The sequence below is a fragment of the Cervus elaphus genome, chromosome 20, assembly GCF_910594005.1.
Source record: "Cervus elaphus chromosome 20, mCerEla1.1, whole genome shotgun sequence".
Lineage (NCBI taxonomy): Eukaryota > Metazoa > Chordata > Mammalia > Artiodactyla > Cervidae > Cervus > Cervus elaphus.
Window position 1 is genome coordinate 41,789,635 of NC_057834.1, and position 18,178 is coordinate 41,807,812.

At 44.4% G+C, this 18,178-nt stretch overlaps 1 long non-coding RNA gene across 1 annotated transcript; it reads left to right on the forward strand.

The window, feature by feature from the left end:
* Positions 1-1,055: 1,055 nt before the first annotated feature.
* LOC122678354 lies at positions 1,056-17,673 on the forward strand. Its single transcript, XR_006336071.1, has 3 exons — positions 1,056-1,200; positions 14,052-14,054; positions 17,661-17,673. It is a non-coding gene; the product is annotated as an uncharacterized LOC122678354 (long non-coding RNA).
* Positions 17,674-18,178: the final 505 nt, after the last annotated feature.

An 18,178-nucleotide genomic window follows, 5' to 3' on the forward strand; every position in this document is an offset into this window, starting at 1 on the left:
CCTATGAATTCCTTCTTCACCCTAATGGGAAGAGACATATTCACTAATGCCGGGAGCCAACACACGAGACCCCACCCCTAACAAGGCCATAAGGGAGAAAACCTGACGGGCAAGGCGGATCAGGTTTTCAGGGGTTTTCGAAAAGGCCAGCTCACGGGATCCCACCCATGACAAGGTCACGAGGAGAAAGCCTGACAGGCAAGGCAGATCAGGTTTTCAGAGATTTCGAAAAGCTGCCCCCGGCTCTCACCTTAAAGATGATATCTGTCTTTCTGATGCCTGCCTCAATGGACTACTCCCTGATTTCTCTGACACAGGCAGGAAGGCCTTCCCCGATCTCTTCCCAAATAAGAATCAATTTAGAAATTTAATCAATAAGTTTCCCAGGTGGTGGTATTTTATGAGATTATTTAGGGTGAAAGGAGTGTTTTAATTTAAACTCCTTTGCTGGTAGTTTGTTAGCCAAATGCATTTATGCCCTTGGTACTAATATGCATGATTGCTTATAGTATCCTAATCATAAAATAGCATAAAGAACCTGATTATATAAAAGCCCTAATAGATATAGAGCCCTTTTAAGGGGTAAAAGAGTCCTATTAGAAAACATAAGAAAAATTATTCTATAGGTGGTTATTGGGTTGTGATTTGCTTGCTGTGTTTTGCTTGCTATATTTTTGCCTTTAATGTGCTAAGGTTGTGTTATAAAAACCATTGTTAATATAGTTAAAGATCTAGAGAAATAAGAACTTAGCCCAAGTGTGGTAACAATGAGATGGTTGTTAATTATCAGCCAGGAGTACTAGGCAGAAGCTGCCTCACTGAAGCCGCAGAGTCTGTATAGGGTAAACTTCTTAGATAAACACAACTGACAACTTTTGCAGAAAGATTAATTTTTGTATTAACAAGAATATAATTCTACTCTGTACTATTTCCCTATGACACTGTTACCTTTCAGTTAAGGTCACCATAAAAACAGAAAATAGGTTTACATTCACCTGACCTGCAAAAATGTTAATAGGCCCCAAGGCCAGAAGATAATGTACAAGACCCTCATAAACAAAGAAGTATGCAGAAAACACCCTGGTTTCGTGAAGGACAAGCTGATGTAATGTTAAACTATCTTCCCCTTAGAAATGTACTAACTTAGGGTATAAAAGCTATGGTAAAAAATAAATCATTGCCAGACTCTTCCAGACTCTGGTCATTTCTCTCTCTCTCTCTCTCTCCCTCGCAAACTTGGCCCTATCAAGGCTAGTCTCACATGTCTTCTCTTTCTCTTGCCGACGCCGTTCATCCTGAGGGTACCCCCTGGATCCTGCTGGGGCTGGACCCCGGCACACTAAACTGGGGACCACCCTTGTGATGGAAAGCTTTTCAGCCCCTAGGGCCCTACAGCTTCTGGTTACTACTGAAGAATCCATTACACCTTCTCCAATAGAGAGAGAACAAAGACTATGGAAGGACAAAATTAACCCCCAGGTGTGGGACCAGGGGATTCCTGGATGAGCCCACCAAGCTGAACCGGTCATCATTGTCCTCCGAGATCCCACTCGGTTTCCTAACCAGAAACAATATCCTCTCAAAAGAGATGCTCAGGAGGGACTACAGCCTTTAATAAATAACTTCCTTGCTTGTGGGCTATTGGTCCCCACCAGTTCGCTATGTAACACACCAATCCTCTCAGTAAAGAAAAAGGATGGAACCTGGCGAATGGTTCAAGATCTCCGGATCATAAATGAAGCTGTAGTCCCCCTCCATCCCACAGTACCCAATCCCTATGTAATCTTGGGAGAAATCCCACCCAGTGCCAAGTGGTTTACACTCTTGGATCTCAAAGATGCATTTTTTTGCATACCACTGGCTAAAGAATCCCAATATCTTTTTGTGTTTGAGTGGGAAGCCCCAGGAGAAAAACACCAACAGATGACTTGGACAGTATTACCTCAGTGGTTCAGAGATAGCCCCCACTTGTTTGGACAGGCCCTTAGCCGGGATGTCCTAGATCTGGACCTGGGGCCTAATGGGAAAATATTACAATACATAGATGATCTACTAATCTGCTCTCCAGATGAGGAAAATGCCCCACAACATGCAATTCAGGTTCTAAACTTTTTGGCAGAAAGGGGATATAAGGTCTCCCGTGCTAAGGCACAGATGGTCAAGACAAAGGTCACTTACCTGGGAGTTCAGATTACACGTGGGTCCAGGAGGCTGTCCTCTGATCGGGTACAAGGAATCCTCCAGTTGCACTCCCCCACGACTCCAAAACAATTGCGAGCTTTCCTGGGACTAACTGGGTATTGTAGAATCTGGATACACAACTATGGTCTAATTGCCCAGCCCTTACATAAAAGCTTAAAGGGACGAGATGATTCAATCCCACTGATGTGGGGAACTCCTCAAAAGAAGGCAGAGGCTACACTAAAACAGGCCTTAACTCAGGCACCTGCCTTGAGATTGCCAGATCCAAAAAAAGCATTCCAAGTTTATGTCCATGAAAGAGAGGGAATAGCCTTAGGAGTGTTAACTCAAGGTTGGGATCTGAGCCTCAGCCTGTAGCTTACTTATCCAAGAGACTTGATCCAACCGCCCAAGGCTGGCCCCCCTGCCTTCGGAATCTTGCAGCTATTGTAATCATGATAGAAGATGCTTCAAAACTCTCCTTTGGGGGCAAACTAACTATTTTTACCAGCCACCAAGTAAAACAACAAATGGGAGAGGCCATTTATGGATGTCTGATCAAAGAATCCTCAGATATCAAGTAATACTGATGGAAAATCCAGGCCTCACTATATCCCCTTCTGAGGTTCTTAACCCAGCTGCCCTCCTGCCTACCCCTGAGGGCTCTCTCCCCTTTAACTCCTGTCTAGAAACCTTGGACCACTGGACAAAACCCCGAGAGGGATTATCAGAAGATCCTCTGACCAATCCTGAGGAAATCTGGTACACTGACAGAAGCAGCTTTGTCTTGGATGGAAAAAGAAGAGCCGGATATGCAGTAGTCTCAGATTTTGAGATCATAGAGGCTAAGCCTCTGCCACCAGGTACTTCAGCCCAACTAGCTGAGCTCATAGCCCTGACTCCAGCTTTAGAGCTGGAAAAGGAAAAAGAATAGCCATTTATACTGACTCCAAGTATGCCTTTCTGGTACTACATGCACATGCAGCTATTTGGAAAGAAAGGGGCCATTTGACCACCTGAGGGTCCCCAAGCAAATATGGTGATCAAATCCTTAGGCTCTTGGAGCAGTCCATCTGCCCACTGAGGTTTCAGTCTCCCACTGTAAAGGACACCAAAAAGGGAGCACTGAAGTGGCACGAGGGAACCAAGCAGCCGATCAGGCAGCTAAGAGAGCAGCGTTACAGAACCATGACATAATAGGGGTTGCCACCTTAGTTCCACAGACTAACTTGCCAGAAACTCCTTCATATACTGAAGGTGAGACTCTTAAAGCTAAGAGTGAGGGCTTTCAAGAAGATCATATGGGGTGGTTCCAAAAGGAGGGGCTCTTTTTTCTGCCTGGGAACCCCCAATGGAAGTTGGTTAACTCCTTACATGCCACCACTCATTTAGGAAAAAAGGCCCTCCAAAGATTACTAGAAAGGTCTTTCAGAGGAACAGGCTTCCAAACAACTATAAGACAAGTGGTCTCCTCTTGTCCCACTTGCCAATTAAACAAGCCCCAAGGAGCTCGAAGACCCCAGCTGGCCCAGTCCATCCAACGACATGGGACCTATGCAGGAGAGGACTGGCAGATGGACTTCACCCAGATGCCAGATTCTCAAGGGTATGAATACCTATTAGTCATGATAGATACATTCACAGGATGGATTGAAGGCTTTCCCACCTGAACTGAGAAGGCTGAGGAGGTGGTAAAAAAACTGCTCCATGAAATCATTCCAAGGTTTGGTCTGCCCAGGTCATTACAAAGTGACAATGGGACATCATTTACTTCTAAGATCACCCAAGGAGTCTCTAAAGCATTGGGCATTACTTATTATCTCCATTGTGCCTGGAGGCCTCAGTCTTCAGGAAAAGTAGAAAGAGCCAACCAATTCTTAAAATCAGTGATAAAAAAGATAGCCCAAGAGACCTCCCTGGGATGGAAGGAAGCTTTACCAATAGCTCTCCTCCATACCTGTATTGCCCCTAAGGAACAGGTTGGTTTTAGTCCTTATGAGATGCTGTGTGGGAGACCTTTTGTTTATGTCAATGACCTCTTCCTAGATCCAGAGGTTCAGACCCTCCAGTCTTATACCATGGCCACTGGGCAATTCCAACAGGATATACGCTTGTGGGGTATGAACCAGGACCCAAAAGACTCTAAGAAGTCACCACTGTATGCTCCAGGGACTCAAGTCCTAATTAAAGTCTGGAAAGATGGGTCCCCAAAGGCTCAACTCCAGCCCACATGGAAGGGCCCCTACCCAGTAATACTTTCTACCCCCACAGCGGTCAAGGTACCAGGACATGACTCCTGGATTCACTACTCATGAATCCAGCCGTGGAAGAAAACAGAAGAGGACACTCAATATACCTGTGAGCCCCTGGGAGCTCTCTGATACCTATTCAGAACTACAAATGAGTGCCATTCTAATAAACAACCCCAAAATCTGGCCTCTGGGGATAAGATTTCTCAAAATAGCTCTAAAGAGCCAACACAGCTTGGCAAAAATAATGCTCCAAAACAGACAGGAGATAGATCTTCTGATCTCTGAACAAGGAGAGACTTGAGCCATCCTGGTGATGTAAATTTGAAACTGGCTAATGCCCCTACTAGTCCTTGTTACACCATACTGATGCTGCTGATGATTGTTCCATGTACTGTCAATTGTGTAACCTGTCTTGTCTCTGCTCAGGTCAACAAGCTACAACACGTGGTGCCAGTTCAACAAAGATACAAAACTACAGCCGACTATGGAAAATATCACTCACCCTTAAAATGGACACCGCTATGAGAACTCTGAGGCCTGAGACTAGCAAGAGGGGGAGGCCCAATACCCCTCACAGTCCCAGTTCAGCAGGAAGTAGCCAGAAAGACCTCGACGCCCCTATTCCCAAAGAATTGGGCCTCCCATCTCTTGAGGGGGGAATGTTAGGTAGTTAGACTAGGGAAAAGGAGTCCAAAATGGCGGTGGCTAAAAGACCGGAAGGGAAAAGCCCGCGAAAATAGAGCAGAGGAAGGTCAAAGGAAGGTCCGAGGACCAGAGTGAGGACTTCAGGTAGGACAGCGCTCCTGCCTAAGCCCAATTTGCATAAAACAGGCCCAGGGGGAAGGAAAAAACATATAAAAAGAGGAGCCAAAGGGTTCTCTCCCTCTCTCTCTCCCCCACCCCCCCCCCCCCCCCCCCGCGCGATGGGGTGCTCTTCTCTTCACGTCTTTGGATCGATGTGTCCTCACGCCTTGAAGATGGATTTTCCTGCTATTATCTAAATAAAATAAAGCTGTAACACTGATTTATTTAAGAGCTATAACATGGTCCAGTCGAGACTTGAGAGCTATAGCACTGTCTGTCCAAGACCCGAGAGCTGTGACAGGGGGCTTTAATATCCGTCACTCCAAATTTTTGTTGTGACGAAACAAAGAACCAAGGAGCATACACTCACCTGACAAAGGAAATGAGAATAATTTTGTTCTAGAGCCGACTGTATATGGAGGGGGGAAAATAGGACAAGTTAATATAGATCCAGAAAGTGATAAAAGGTTTGTACAAAAGGAGCATTGGGAAAAGACTTTTGTATGTGGTCAGGACTTTCTAAGATTAATTAGGACTAGATTGAATTTAATTAGGTAAATAAATTTTGTGATTAATAGTAAGCTGGTACCAGACTTAAATTTGGCTTTCTCTCTGTTGAGAGAACAAAGTTCTCTCGGGATGCTGTTTTTGATAGCAGGCTGCATGAATTTCTTTGCCTTTAAGTAATTTATGCTTGCTTTAAAATTTTTTGTTATTTTGGTTATCAGCTAAATAAAAAAAGATTGTCTCCTGATATGTACAGGAGTCTCGAAATATTTTGAAAACCTCTAAAAAGGGTTCTTTCTAAAACAGAGAAATCCACCTAGACAAATCTGATGGCAGGCCTTTCACATGGCTTTCTTGCCCTTGGGAATTTAGTTTGAGACTCTTTCTGAGGAATTATACCAGAATCAGCATAGAAGAGCCTATGCAGTCAATAGACCAAACTTATTTTAAAAATGAAAAGCAAAGGAGAAAAGGAAAGATACTCCCATTTGAACGCAGAGTTCCAAAGAATAGCAAGGAGACATAAGAAAGCCTTCCTCAGCGATCATTGCAAAGAAAAATAGAAGAAAACAACTGAGTGGGAAAGACTAGAGATCTCTTCAAGAAAATTAGAGATACCAAGGGAACATTCCATGCAAAGATGGGTTCAATAAAGGACAGAAATGGTATGGACCTAACAGAAGCAGAAGATATTAAGAAGAGGTGGCAAGAATACAAAGAAGAACTGTACAAAAAAGATCTTCACAACTCAGATAATCACAATGGTGTGATCACTCACCTAGAGCCAGACATCTTGGAATGTGAAGTCAAATGGGCCTTAGAAAGCATCACTACAAACAAAGCTAGTGGAGGTGATGGAATTCCAATTAAGCTATTACAAATCCTAAAAGATGCATGATGCTGTAAAAGCGCTGCACTCAATATGCCAGCAAATTTGGAAAACTCAGCAGTGGCCACAGGACTGGAAAAGGTCAGTTTTCATTCCAATCCCAAAGAAGACCAATGCCAAAAAATGCTCAAACTACCGCACAGTTGCACTCATCTCACATGCTAGTAAAGTAATGCTCAAAATTCTCCAAGCCAGACTTCAGCAATACATGAACCATGAACTTCCAGATGTTCAAGCTGGTTTCAGAAAAGGCAGAGGAACCAGAGATCAAATTGCCAACATCTGCTGGGTCATCGAAAATGCAAGAGAGTTCCAGAAAAACATCTGTTTCTGCTTTACTGACTATGCCAAAGCCTTTGACTGTGTGGATCACAATAAACTGTGGAAAATTCTTCAAGAGATGGGAATACCAGACCACCTGACCTGCCTCCTGAGAAACCTGTATGCAGGTCAGGAAGCAACAGTTAGAACTGGACACGGAACAACAGACTGGTTCCAAATAAGAAAAGGAGTACGTCAAGGCTGTATACTGTCACCCTACTTATTTACCTTATATGCAGATTACATCATGAGAAATGCTGGGCTGGAAGAAGCACAAGCTGGTATCAAGATTGCCGGGAGAAATATCAATAACCTCAGATGTGCAGATGAGACCACCCTTATGGCAGTAAGCAAAGAGGAACTGAAGAGCCTCTTGATGAAAGTGAAAGAGGAGAATGAAAAAGTTGGCTTAAAGCTCAACATTCACAAAACTAAGATCATGGCATCCCGTCCCATCACTTCATGGCAAATAGATAGGGAAACAGTGGAAACAGTGACAGACTTTATTTTTCTGGGCTCCAAAATCACTGCAGATGGTGATTGCAGCCATGAAATTAAGAGACGCTTACTCCTTGAAAGGAAAGTTATGACCAACATAGCTAGCATATTAAAAAGCAGAGACATTACTTTGCCAACAAAGGTCCGTCTAGTCAAGGCTATGGTTTTTCTAGTGGTCATGTATGGATGTAAGAGTTGGACTATAAAGAAAGCTGAGCACCGAAGAATTGATGCTTTTGAGCTGTGGTGTTGGAAAAGACTCTTGAGAGTCCCTTGGACTGCAAGGAGATCCAACCAGTCCATCCTAAACGAGATCAGTCCTGGGTGTTCATTGGAAGGACTGATAAAGGAAAGTGAAGTCACTCAGTCATGTCCGACTCTTTGCGACCCCATGGATTGCAGCCTCCCAGGCTCCTCCGTCCATGGGATTTTCCAAACAAGAGTACTGGAGTGGGTTGCCATTTCCTTCTCCAGGGAATCTTCCTGACTCAAGGATTGAACCCAGGTCTCCTGCATTGCGGGCAGACGCTTTACCCTCTAAGCCACCAGGGAAGCCCTGAAGGACTGATGCTGAAGCTGAAACTCCAATACTTTGGCTACCTCATGCAAAGAGTTGACTCATTGGAAAAGACCCTGATGCTGGGAGGGATTGGGGGCAGGAGGAGAAGGGGATGACAGAGGATGAGATGGCTGGATGGCATCACTGACTCGATGGACATGAGTCTGAGTAAACTCTGGGAGTTGGTGATGGACAGGGAGGCCTGGAGTGCTGTGATTCATGGTGTGCAAAGAGTCGGACATGACTGAGTGACTGAACTGAACTGAACTGATTTTAAAAACAAATTAGCCTTGGCTGTGTTTGATAAAAAAAAAAGTGGGATAATTTTAGGAAAGAAAATGTGTTTCACTGAATATTAAATTCTAGTTTTATTAATTAAACTCTGTGTTAGTAAGACTCAGTTCTCAATAATTCCTTGCTGTTATGTTATACTGTTACAAGATTTAATTAAATTATTAAAGGAACATTCTAAGTTTGTTTCTAAAGTCTCACTTTTGGGGTAAGATCAGATACTCCATGATCTACAACCAGGAGATTAACACTGGGGTATGATCATTTAAATTTAAAGGAACATTCAAAACTATACCAAGGATAACTAATCTAGTAACATTAGAAAATTGGCACAAATGCCTTGTAAACAATGCCAGTGTATACAATTTCCCTTAAAGATAAGGACTAGTATGAAACAGACTAAGCCAGACAAACTGGGGATATACTAGGCTGCACCTAATGAAAGATCTTAAAGTCATACTTATGTTATGACCTTACTAATACTGTTAGCTATACTATTTCTTTTTTTTTTTTTTGCCTGTTTTACAAAATTATTGTTTCTTACATTACCAAATATGTGACTGAGGCTCTAATAAAATGATAATCTATAGTCCCATACAAAATCAATGATTGTAATAGTATAACTATAGATATGGGAAGAAGCAACAAGAGGGAATATTTTCCTGGACCTTAAGAGACTGGTAAGACAGGTGGTCCAGAGATTTTGGGGTACTGCTAACAAGTCCTAGTCCAATAATAGCATATCGAGTGGCCCCTTGGCAAAATCTTCATCAGACCTGGGAATGAACATTCCTAGCACCATGGGACAAAATGAACATAAAATGCATTACCCAAACCATGGTCAAATTTATGGCCATGACAGAACCCTACTGATTGAAAACTAACACTTGCCATCTGCTTCTGCAAAGATTAAATCAGGAACGGCTGCAGCTGCTAACCTTCAACATCCCCCAAACGGAGTTCAGAGATCAGGAATGAGACACTCTGTACTCTGAAAAAAACTGACAGAACAAGCCTTCAGATAGTTAGATATTTTTAGGTAAGGATTTTTATGAGCCCAAGTTCTTGCATCTTCTCATATCCAGAGAAAGACTAAAATTATTAACAGTGACAACTGCTTTGGTATATGTGTTAATACCACATCAAAGGTTAAAACCTACTTGGATGAAACTAAACAAGTGGCTACAAGTCTCCTCAAAGTGCCAGGTCTAGATTGGGATTCAGGCTTCTAGACTATTGTTAAGATACAGCCATAGATGTCAGTTGTTTTTTGTCTGTCCATCATCCCTTCCTCCCTTGTCTTCTGATGAAGGAACTCTGCTGACTTGGCAGACATCCCTTCTGGGTTACACGTGATTCCACAGGGGAGGGGACCAATCACACCTCTGGCACTGGGGAAGGCACTTGACCAGCCTAAATCACCTGTGTGAACATTGTATAGACATGTTTATGAGTGTGCATGCATGTATGAGTGTGAGTGTGCATGTGAATGTAGAGGGGGGGGCATGCCTAGTATGTTTGAGTGTATGCATGTGCCTCTGTGTATATGTGTTCGCATGCCTCTGCAGGCACTAAAGAGCCAGGTAACTCCGGTACTGTAGTTCCCAGAGATGGGGTGGGGAGTGAGGCACAGGGATTCATGGCGTCTAGGAGCCAGGCCAACCTGGCCTAGCGGAGGGCGCTGTGAAGGGAGCAAGTCTTTCTCTGCACCGAGGAACTCTACACCAAAACTGTTACAACACTGTTCTTTGCTAACGGGGCCACCAAGGCACAGTGGTCATGCCGGGTATCCACTGCCCGGCATGTGGATGTGCCCAGCATGTACCTAGCTGCGGATAAGAGAGGAGGCCACATCTCAAGCTCCCAAGGAAGGGCCAGAACTACAGCAGCAGGAAGGAAGGGACCTCCCAATGGGCTCTTTCTCTGTCTTAATAGGGCAGAACCTAGGGCAGAACTGCTCGGACCACCTGACTTCAAAGATGGAATCCATGGTCAGGCCAGTTTAATATGAAACTTAATCTTTTTACAACACTCAAAGAATGGAATGCCAGTGTTTCCCCTCAGCCCCCCAGAAGTATGAAGATAGAATCAGATCAGCCACCAGGAAAGGAAGAACCAGTTTTTTTTTTTTTTTTTTTTAGATGCTAACCATTCTGGCAGAGAACTCTGGGAAAAGAGGGAAGAATTCAGACAAAGAAGACGAAGGATTCAGAAGCCCTGCCAACTAGGTCTGAGGACTAATTAGGAAGAGGGGAGGTGGAGAAGGTGGCTGTGGTGGAGAGGGTGGATATGGGATAGTGGGTGGCAGGAGAAACTGCCCAACAAATGTGAGGCCTCCTTGTTTGGGAATCACCAAGGTTGGGGGCGGAGGTGGGAGAGTCTTGGCAGAGGCTTCCCTGTGAGGGACAGTGTTCAAAACCTGCTCTGGGAGCCACTCAGGAGCCAAAGCACCCCCTGCCCCCAAGGCCTGTCCGTGCTCCTCCTGGGGATTGAAAAGGACTTGCCCTCATGGGCACCCTCACCCTTCCATGGCTAAGCAGCTGGAGCGATATCCACCAGGGCCAGAGGACGTGATTCCATAACCGTCTGATGATCCCGTGTGGACACACCCCAACCTAAGGATGCCCGTGGCCCAGAGGACAGGGGTCATGGGCACTTAGCAGCTGTCGGTGAAGCCACATCACCTATACTCTGAGGGCCCATGAACTTGGCCCCTGAGTCTGTTCAACAGTTAGTGAAACCCTGTTTCAGAGTTTTCAGGAGAGAAAGTGCTCAGGTATCCTAGGAATGGGTGTCAGACATTTAACGTACTTTTTTTTTCATTTATTTTTATTTCATTTATTCACTTATTTTATTATTAATATTATTACTTATTATTTCATTTCATTTTATTTTATTTTTTCATTTATTTTATTATTCATTTATTTTATTTATTTCATTCATTTCACTTTATTTTTCATTTATTTTATTTTATTATTTCATTTCATTTATTATTTTTATTTATTTTATTTCATTATTATTTTATTCATTTATTTTATTATTTTCATTATCTATATTTATTAATATATTATTCATATATTTATTATATTATTTTATTTATTTTATTATTTTTATTTTATCATTTATTTTCATTTATTTTTATATTTATTTTTATTTCATTTTATTTTATTTATTCATTCATTTATTTTTATTCATTTTTTTTCATTTATTTCATTTATTCATTTATTTATTTCATTCATTTATTAAAGTAATTTTCAACTACTTTACAATATTGTAGTGGGTTTTGCCATACATTGACATGAATCAGCCATGGATTTACATGTGTTCCCCATCCCAATCCCCCCTCCCACCTCCCTCCCCATCCCATCCCTCTGGGTCTTCCCAGTGCACCAGCCCTGAGCACTTGTCTCATGCATCCAACCTGGGCTGGTGATCTGTTTCACCCTTGATAGTATACTTGTTTCAATGCTATTCTCTCAGAACATCCCACCCTCGCTTTTCCCACAGAGTCCAAAAGTCTGTTCTGTACATCTGTGTCTCTTCTTCTGTTTTGCATATAGGGTTATCATTACCATCTTTTTAAATTCCATATATATGCATTAGTATACTGTATTGGTCTTTATCTTTCTGGCTTACTTCATTCTGTATGATGGGCTCCAGTTTCATCCATCTCATTAGAACTGATTCAAATGTGTTCTTTTTAATGGCTGAGTAATATTCCATTGTGTATATGTACCATAGCTTCCTTATCCATTTGTCTGCTGATGGGCATCTAAGTTGCTTCCATGTCCTGGCTATTATAAACAGTGCTGTGATGAACATTGCGGTGCATAGTCTCTCTTTCAGATCTGGTTTCCTCGGTGTGTATGCCCAGGAGTGGGATTGCTGGGTCATTTTAAAAGGAATATGACCTTACTTTGTGCACAAAGCTGGGAAAGCAGATGTAACTGTCCATTGGTTTTGAAAGAACCACCTCTCGAGAAACTGTCTGGGTTTGGGAAAGAGGGGATTCCAGGTGCTGGCCTGGCCATGCCTCTGAGCCCACCCTGAGCATGAGCACACGCGTGCACACACACACCTTCAGGAGTTGTCACTTTCTGAGCTTAGCGGCCCTGCCTCTCTCTGCCTCTTTGCATTTCACAGACCCAGCTGAGCAGCAAGGGAAAGCGCTCACATTTCTGGGAGCTTAGGTTCCCCTCCACTGGCCTAGTTCCCTGACCCTATACTCTTCCAGGACCCCCTCCTTCAGCGTAGGGACCACACCAGGCAGCAGCACTTGCAGCCAGGGCCTGCCGATCAGCTCACCTGGACACCAGGTCCCCTGCCACAGCCCTGCCTTACCTGTGTTATTCTTCTACCAGGTGGACAACCCACCAGCCCACCACCCCGGTTCCCTCTGGACAGAGGACTTAGCAACCACTGCTTTTACCTCCACTCAGGACCCCAGGCTTGGGAAAAACAAGCCTGGCTGATCTAGGAATACTCAGAGAGAAGAAAGCTGGAGCAGACAAGAAACTTCTGGAAGAGTGATGTAAGAAAGGCTCAGGAATGAGCTTAGAATCAGATGGCATGATCAGCAGCCTGCAGGCCAAGATCCAATCAGGGATGTCAAGTTTGGCTCATGCAAATTTTTTTAAGATTTATTTATTTTTAATTGAAGGATAATTTGCTTTACAATATTGTGTTGGTTTCTGCCATACATCAGTATGAATCATATGTACATAGGTGTACATATGTCCCCTCCCTCTTGAACCTCCCTCCTACCTCCCACCCCATCCCACCCCATAGATTGTCATAGTGGCTCCTGAAAAATTTTTATACACTAGTTGCAACATTATAAGGTTTAATATAATAAAAATCTGGATTTGCAGAATTCCCTGGTGGCACAGTAGGCAAGAATTCACCTGCCAATGCAGGGGATGTGGGTTCGATCCCTGGTCTGGGAAGATTCCTCATGCTGCAGAGCAACTAAGCCCATGTGCCACAACTACTGAGCCCACGTTCCAGAGCCCAAGAGCCACACAACTGAGACTGTGCCAGAACTACAGAACCCGTGTGCTGCAACAGCTGAAGCCCATGCACCCATAGCCCGTGCTCTGCAACAAGAGAAGCCACCGCAATGAGAAGCCTGTGCACCACAACGAAGAGTAGCCCCCACTGGCCACAGCTAGAGAAAGCCTGAGCAAAGCAACGAAGACCCAGGGCAGCCAAAAATAAACTAATTTTCTAAAAACTACTTAAAAGGTTTGGATTTGTGCTGGCTTTTTGGGAAAATGTGAAAAGCTGGCAACTGGGCCTGGGTTCTATTATGGCAACTCTCAAACGGAACATGGCCAGGGCAGCCCCCTCTAGGGTCCCTTGAGTTTGCCCATCACTTTTTGCTGTGCACAATGGTTCCTGCCCAGCCTGCCCCCTGATGCTTAACTCATGAGAAGGTCAAGAAACCAACATCTCTGAGGGCAGGGCCAGCCTGGGAAGGAGTCTGGAGATTAACCATGAACTGACAGGGAGATGTGCAGCCCTCCAGGAGGTGCCCTGTGTGAGCCAACAGGGCCAAGTCTTCAGGAGGGATTTGAGTTCACAGTGGACGAAATAGCAATGGCATCTAGGAAGGCTATTAGGGAAGTTCTTTCCTCATCTAGAAAGGCCAACAGGGGATTATCTCAGCCAGAACCCTTCCGAAGTGCTGGGAATCCCCATTCTGGCAGGGAGCCAGCCAGCAGGGCTGGCTCTCAGGAGAGGTCCACAGCCAGTCCTGAATGATCTGAGAAGGCTTCCAGTGCCCCTCAAGATGAGGAAGACTTTGCAAGATTTCTATTTTCCTCTTAAATATCTTGAAACAACACAGAAATCTTTAACAAACAAACAAATAAAAAAACATGTCCTATGAACTTGCTTGCCAGGCAGCAAGGAAGGAGGGCAGGCTGGGGAAATGAAGTACTATTGCCTCTTGGTCTTTTGAGGGAAGGGAACTGGAAAAGAGGCAAGTGGTTGCAGGTTTACATTTGGGAGGACCCAGGGCCAAGAAAGGATCTGATCAACCTACCTCGGACTTGGTTATCTGTGTTGCTTCACCCCAAGCTAAAGAAATTTCTGGTTCAGTGGTGAGCCGGAGCCAGTGCTTACCAGCTTCTGAGAACCGATTGAGCACACCTTTTCCCAACTTCATAGTCAGGGTCAGTAGCCTCATATTGGTAGCTTGAAATCAGCCACCATAGGAATATTCCTTACACATGACATGTCCCCAGAAGCATAGCCTGGGCCTGACCTGACACGGAGTGCACAGGAGAACCAACTGTGGTGTGCCTGTCAGTGGTAAGGGATTAACAACTCCCAGCAGGGAGGGCGTGAAAGTCTTAGTTGCTCAGTCATGTCTGACTCTTAGCAACCCCATGGAGTATAGCCCACCAGGCTCCTCTGTCCGTGGAATTCTCCAGGCAAGAATACTGGAGTAGGTAGCCATTCCCTTCTCCAGGGGATCTTTCTGACCCAGGGATTGAACCTGGGTCTCCTGCATTACAGACAGATTCTTTACCATCTGAGCCACCAAGGGAAGCCCCCTAGCAGGGAATTTAGTTCAGTCACTCAGTCGTGTCTGACTCTTTGAGACCCCATGGACTGCAGCAGACCAGGCTTCCCTGTTCATCACCAACTCCCAAAGCCTGCTCAAACTCATGTCCATCGAGTCGGTAACACCATCCAACCATCTCATCCTCTGGTGTCCCCCTCTCCTCCTGTCTTCAATCTTTCCCAGCATCAGGGTCTTTTCCAGTGAATCAGCTCTTCACATCAGGTGGCCAAAGTATTGGAGCTTCAGCTTCAGCATCAGTCCTTCCAATGAATATTCAGGACTGATTTCCTTTAGGATTGACTGGTTGGATCTCCTTGCAGTCCAAGGGACTCTCAAGAGTCGTCTCCAACACCACAGTTCAAAAGCATCAATTCTTCGGCCCTCAGCTTTCTTCATGGTTCAACTCTCACATCCATAGATGATTACTGGAAAAACCATAGCCTTGACTAGACGGACCTTTGTTGGCAAAGTAATGTCTCTGCTTTTTAATATGATGTCTAGGTTGGTCATAACTTTCCTTCCAAGGAGTAAGCGTCTTTTAATTTCATGGCTGCAATCACCATCTGTGGTGGTTTGGAGCCCAAGAAAATAAAGTCTGTCACTGTTTCCATTGTTTCCCCATCTATTTGCCATGAAGTGATGGGATGGGATGCCATGATCTTAGTTTTTTGAATGCTGAGTTTTAAGTCAGCTTTTTCACTCTCCTCTTTCACTTTCATCAAGAGGCTCTTCAGTTCCTCTTTGTTTACTGCCATAAGGGTGGTGTCATCTGCATATCTGAGGTTATTGATATTGCGAGATGAATGCAATTGTGTGGTAGTTTGAACATTCTTTGGCATTGCCTTTCTTTGGGATTGGAATGAAAACTGATCTTTTCCAGGCCTGTGGCCACTGCTGAGTTTTCCAAATGGCAGGGGAACTCTAATTGGTAGTATTTGCCAGTTTCATTTATACAACAGAAGCTAGCAAATGCTAATAAGAGTTCTCCTCCCTGCTATGCTGTTCTTCATCACTCAGTCATGTCCGACTCTTTGCAGCCCCATTGACTATAGCCTGCTAGGCTCCTCTGTCCATGGGATTCTCCAGGCAAGAATACTGGAGTGGGTAGTCATTCCCTTCTCCAGGGGATCTTCACAACCCAGGGACTGAACCCAGGTCTCCCGCATTGCAGGCAGATTCATTACTGGCTGAGCCACCAGGAAAGCCCAAGAATACTAGAGTGGGTAGCCATTCCCTTCTCCAGAGGAACTTCGAAACCCAGGGATCAAACCGCGATCTCCTGTATTGCAGGCAGATTCTTTACCAGCTAAGCCACCCAGCAAGCCCCTCTCCTCCCTGCTAAGAGGTGTTAATCCCTTACCACTTACTAGCACACCACAGCTGGTTCTTCCGTGCACACCCTGCCAGGTCAGGCCTCCTCTATGCTTCTGGGAACATGTCATATCTCAGTCAGAAAAACCTCCAAATTCAACACTCCCCTACAAGATCCCAAACAGGAAATGCAGGAGGCAGACAGCAAACTAAATAAGAATCCGACAGGAGTTTTGAATTATGCTGAACCTTCACTGACTTCCCTCTGTTTTCTAATTGCTTGTCCTGAGAATCCAGGTCTGGAGAAAAGTTTTTTCTCTGCGCTGAGTGTTCTTTGTTCTCTCTGAGCTGAGTTCTCAGAGAAGGAGAAGGGCTGTGGCCAGACCCCACATTCAAGGCACTAGCCAAGCACCTTTCCACCTCTCTAGATAGCTGAATTCCCAGCCCACGTGTAGGAAGTGCTCTGTGTCGCAGAAAGAATCCACAAGATGTATGAAATAGAGGGAAAGGAGTTCAAAGGGAGGAAAAGAGCGCTTTCTCCACAATCTTAATTTTTCTCTTCCTAGATGGCCTTGGACAACAACATCCTATACGAGCCATCAGAATTCAACACCTCATGTACAATTTTGCCATCACCATAGATATTCTCCTCAGATATCTTTCTAGTTACGCTCCATCTGTCATACCCTTGACCTCATTATATCTTCTCTTAAATATCACAGCCATTGCCAGATCTTCATTTTTAAAAAAAATTTTCTCTCTCCTCCCTCTCAGCTGGGAAGTGGAGGTAAGCATCTCAACCACTGTCCTTCAATTTCCCTGTATTCCCCTGGACCATGTTGTCTAGTTGAACCTTGGAAATGATCAATTCACAGAAAATAAAAGTTATACAGAAAGAAAGTGTAACTATAGCATATGGCAAGGCTGAGAACAAAATTTACATAATCATAGGGATGTCAGGTTTTGAAAGTTAATTTAATCAAAACCAGCAAAACAACTAAAGCAGGAGGGTGCTTATAGGAAAAATTTCCTGTGTTTTCCCCTTGCTCTCTCTCTCTCTCTCTCTCTCACACACACACACTCCCCTTCCTGTCACACACACTCTAATGTCTGATGTGTGGGGTTTTCCTCCTCACCGAGCAATTCTCTATGACACCAGATGGATGCTCCATAATTCAATTCTGACACTAACCAAAGTTAAAGTTAGCACAGACCCCATAGGCTAAAGGCTCAGTCCCATGAGACTGTGCCCCACCTCAAATGCCAGTCGCCACGTTACTCACAACTTCTGTCTGACTTGGCTACAAATCAGATCTTCCCATGACCGCTCCTCTCCTTAGATTTGATCATTGGCTAGAACAGTTTATCAAATTCAGAAACAGTTTTACATTTATTGGCTTATGATTTATTAAAGGGTATTGTGAAAGATGTAGATGAACAGTCAGATGAAGAGATATGTAGAGCAAGACTTGGAAGGATCCTGCAAAGAGTTGGACACGGCTGAGCAACTGAACTGAACTGAGCATAGGAGTGTGCAAACCTGGAAGCTCTCCAAACCCTACACTTCTGGAGTTTTTATGGAGGCCTCTCAACCGGTAAAGAATCCACCTGCAATGCGGGAGACCTGGCTTCTATCCCTGGGTTGGGAAGATCCCGTGGAGAAGGGAACAGCTACCCACTCCAGTATTCTGGCCTGGAGAATTCCATGAGCTGTATAGTCAATGGGGCCGCAAAGAGTCAGACGTGACTGAGCAACTTTCACTATCATCATGTAAGGATGATGAATCATTAACTAGCCTCCAACCTCTTCCCCCTCCTGAAAGATGGGAGATGAGACTGAAAATTCCAAGCTTCTAACTAAGGCTTGGTCTTTCTGGTAACCAGCCCCCATCCTAAGGCTCTCTGGAGCCCACTCAGAGTCATTTCATTAAAACAAAAGATGCCTATTTGCACATCATTGTCTATACCTAGCTACAATGGAGGCGAGGAAAAGA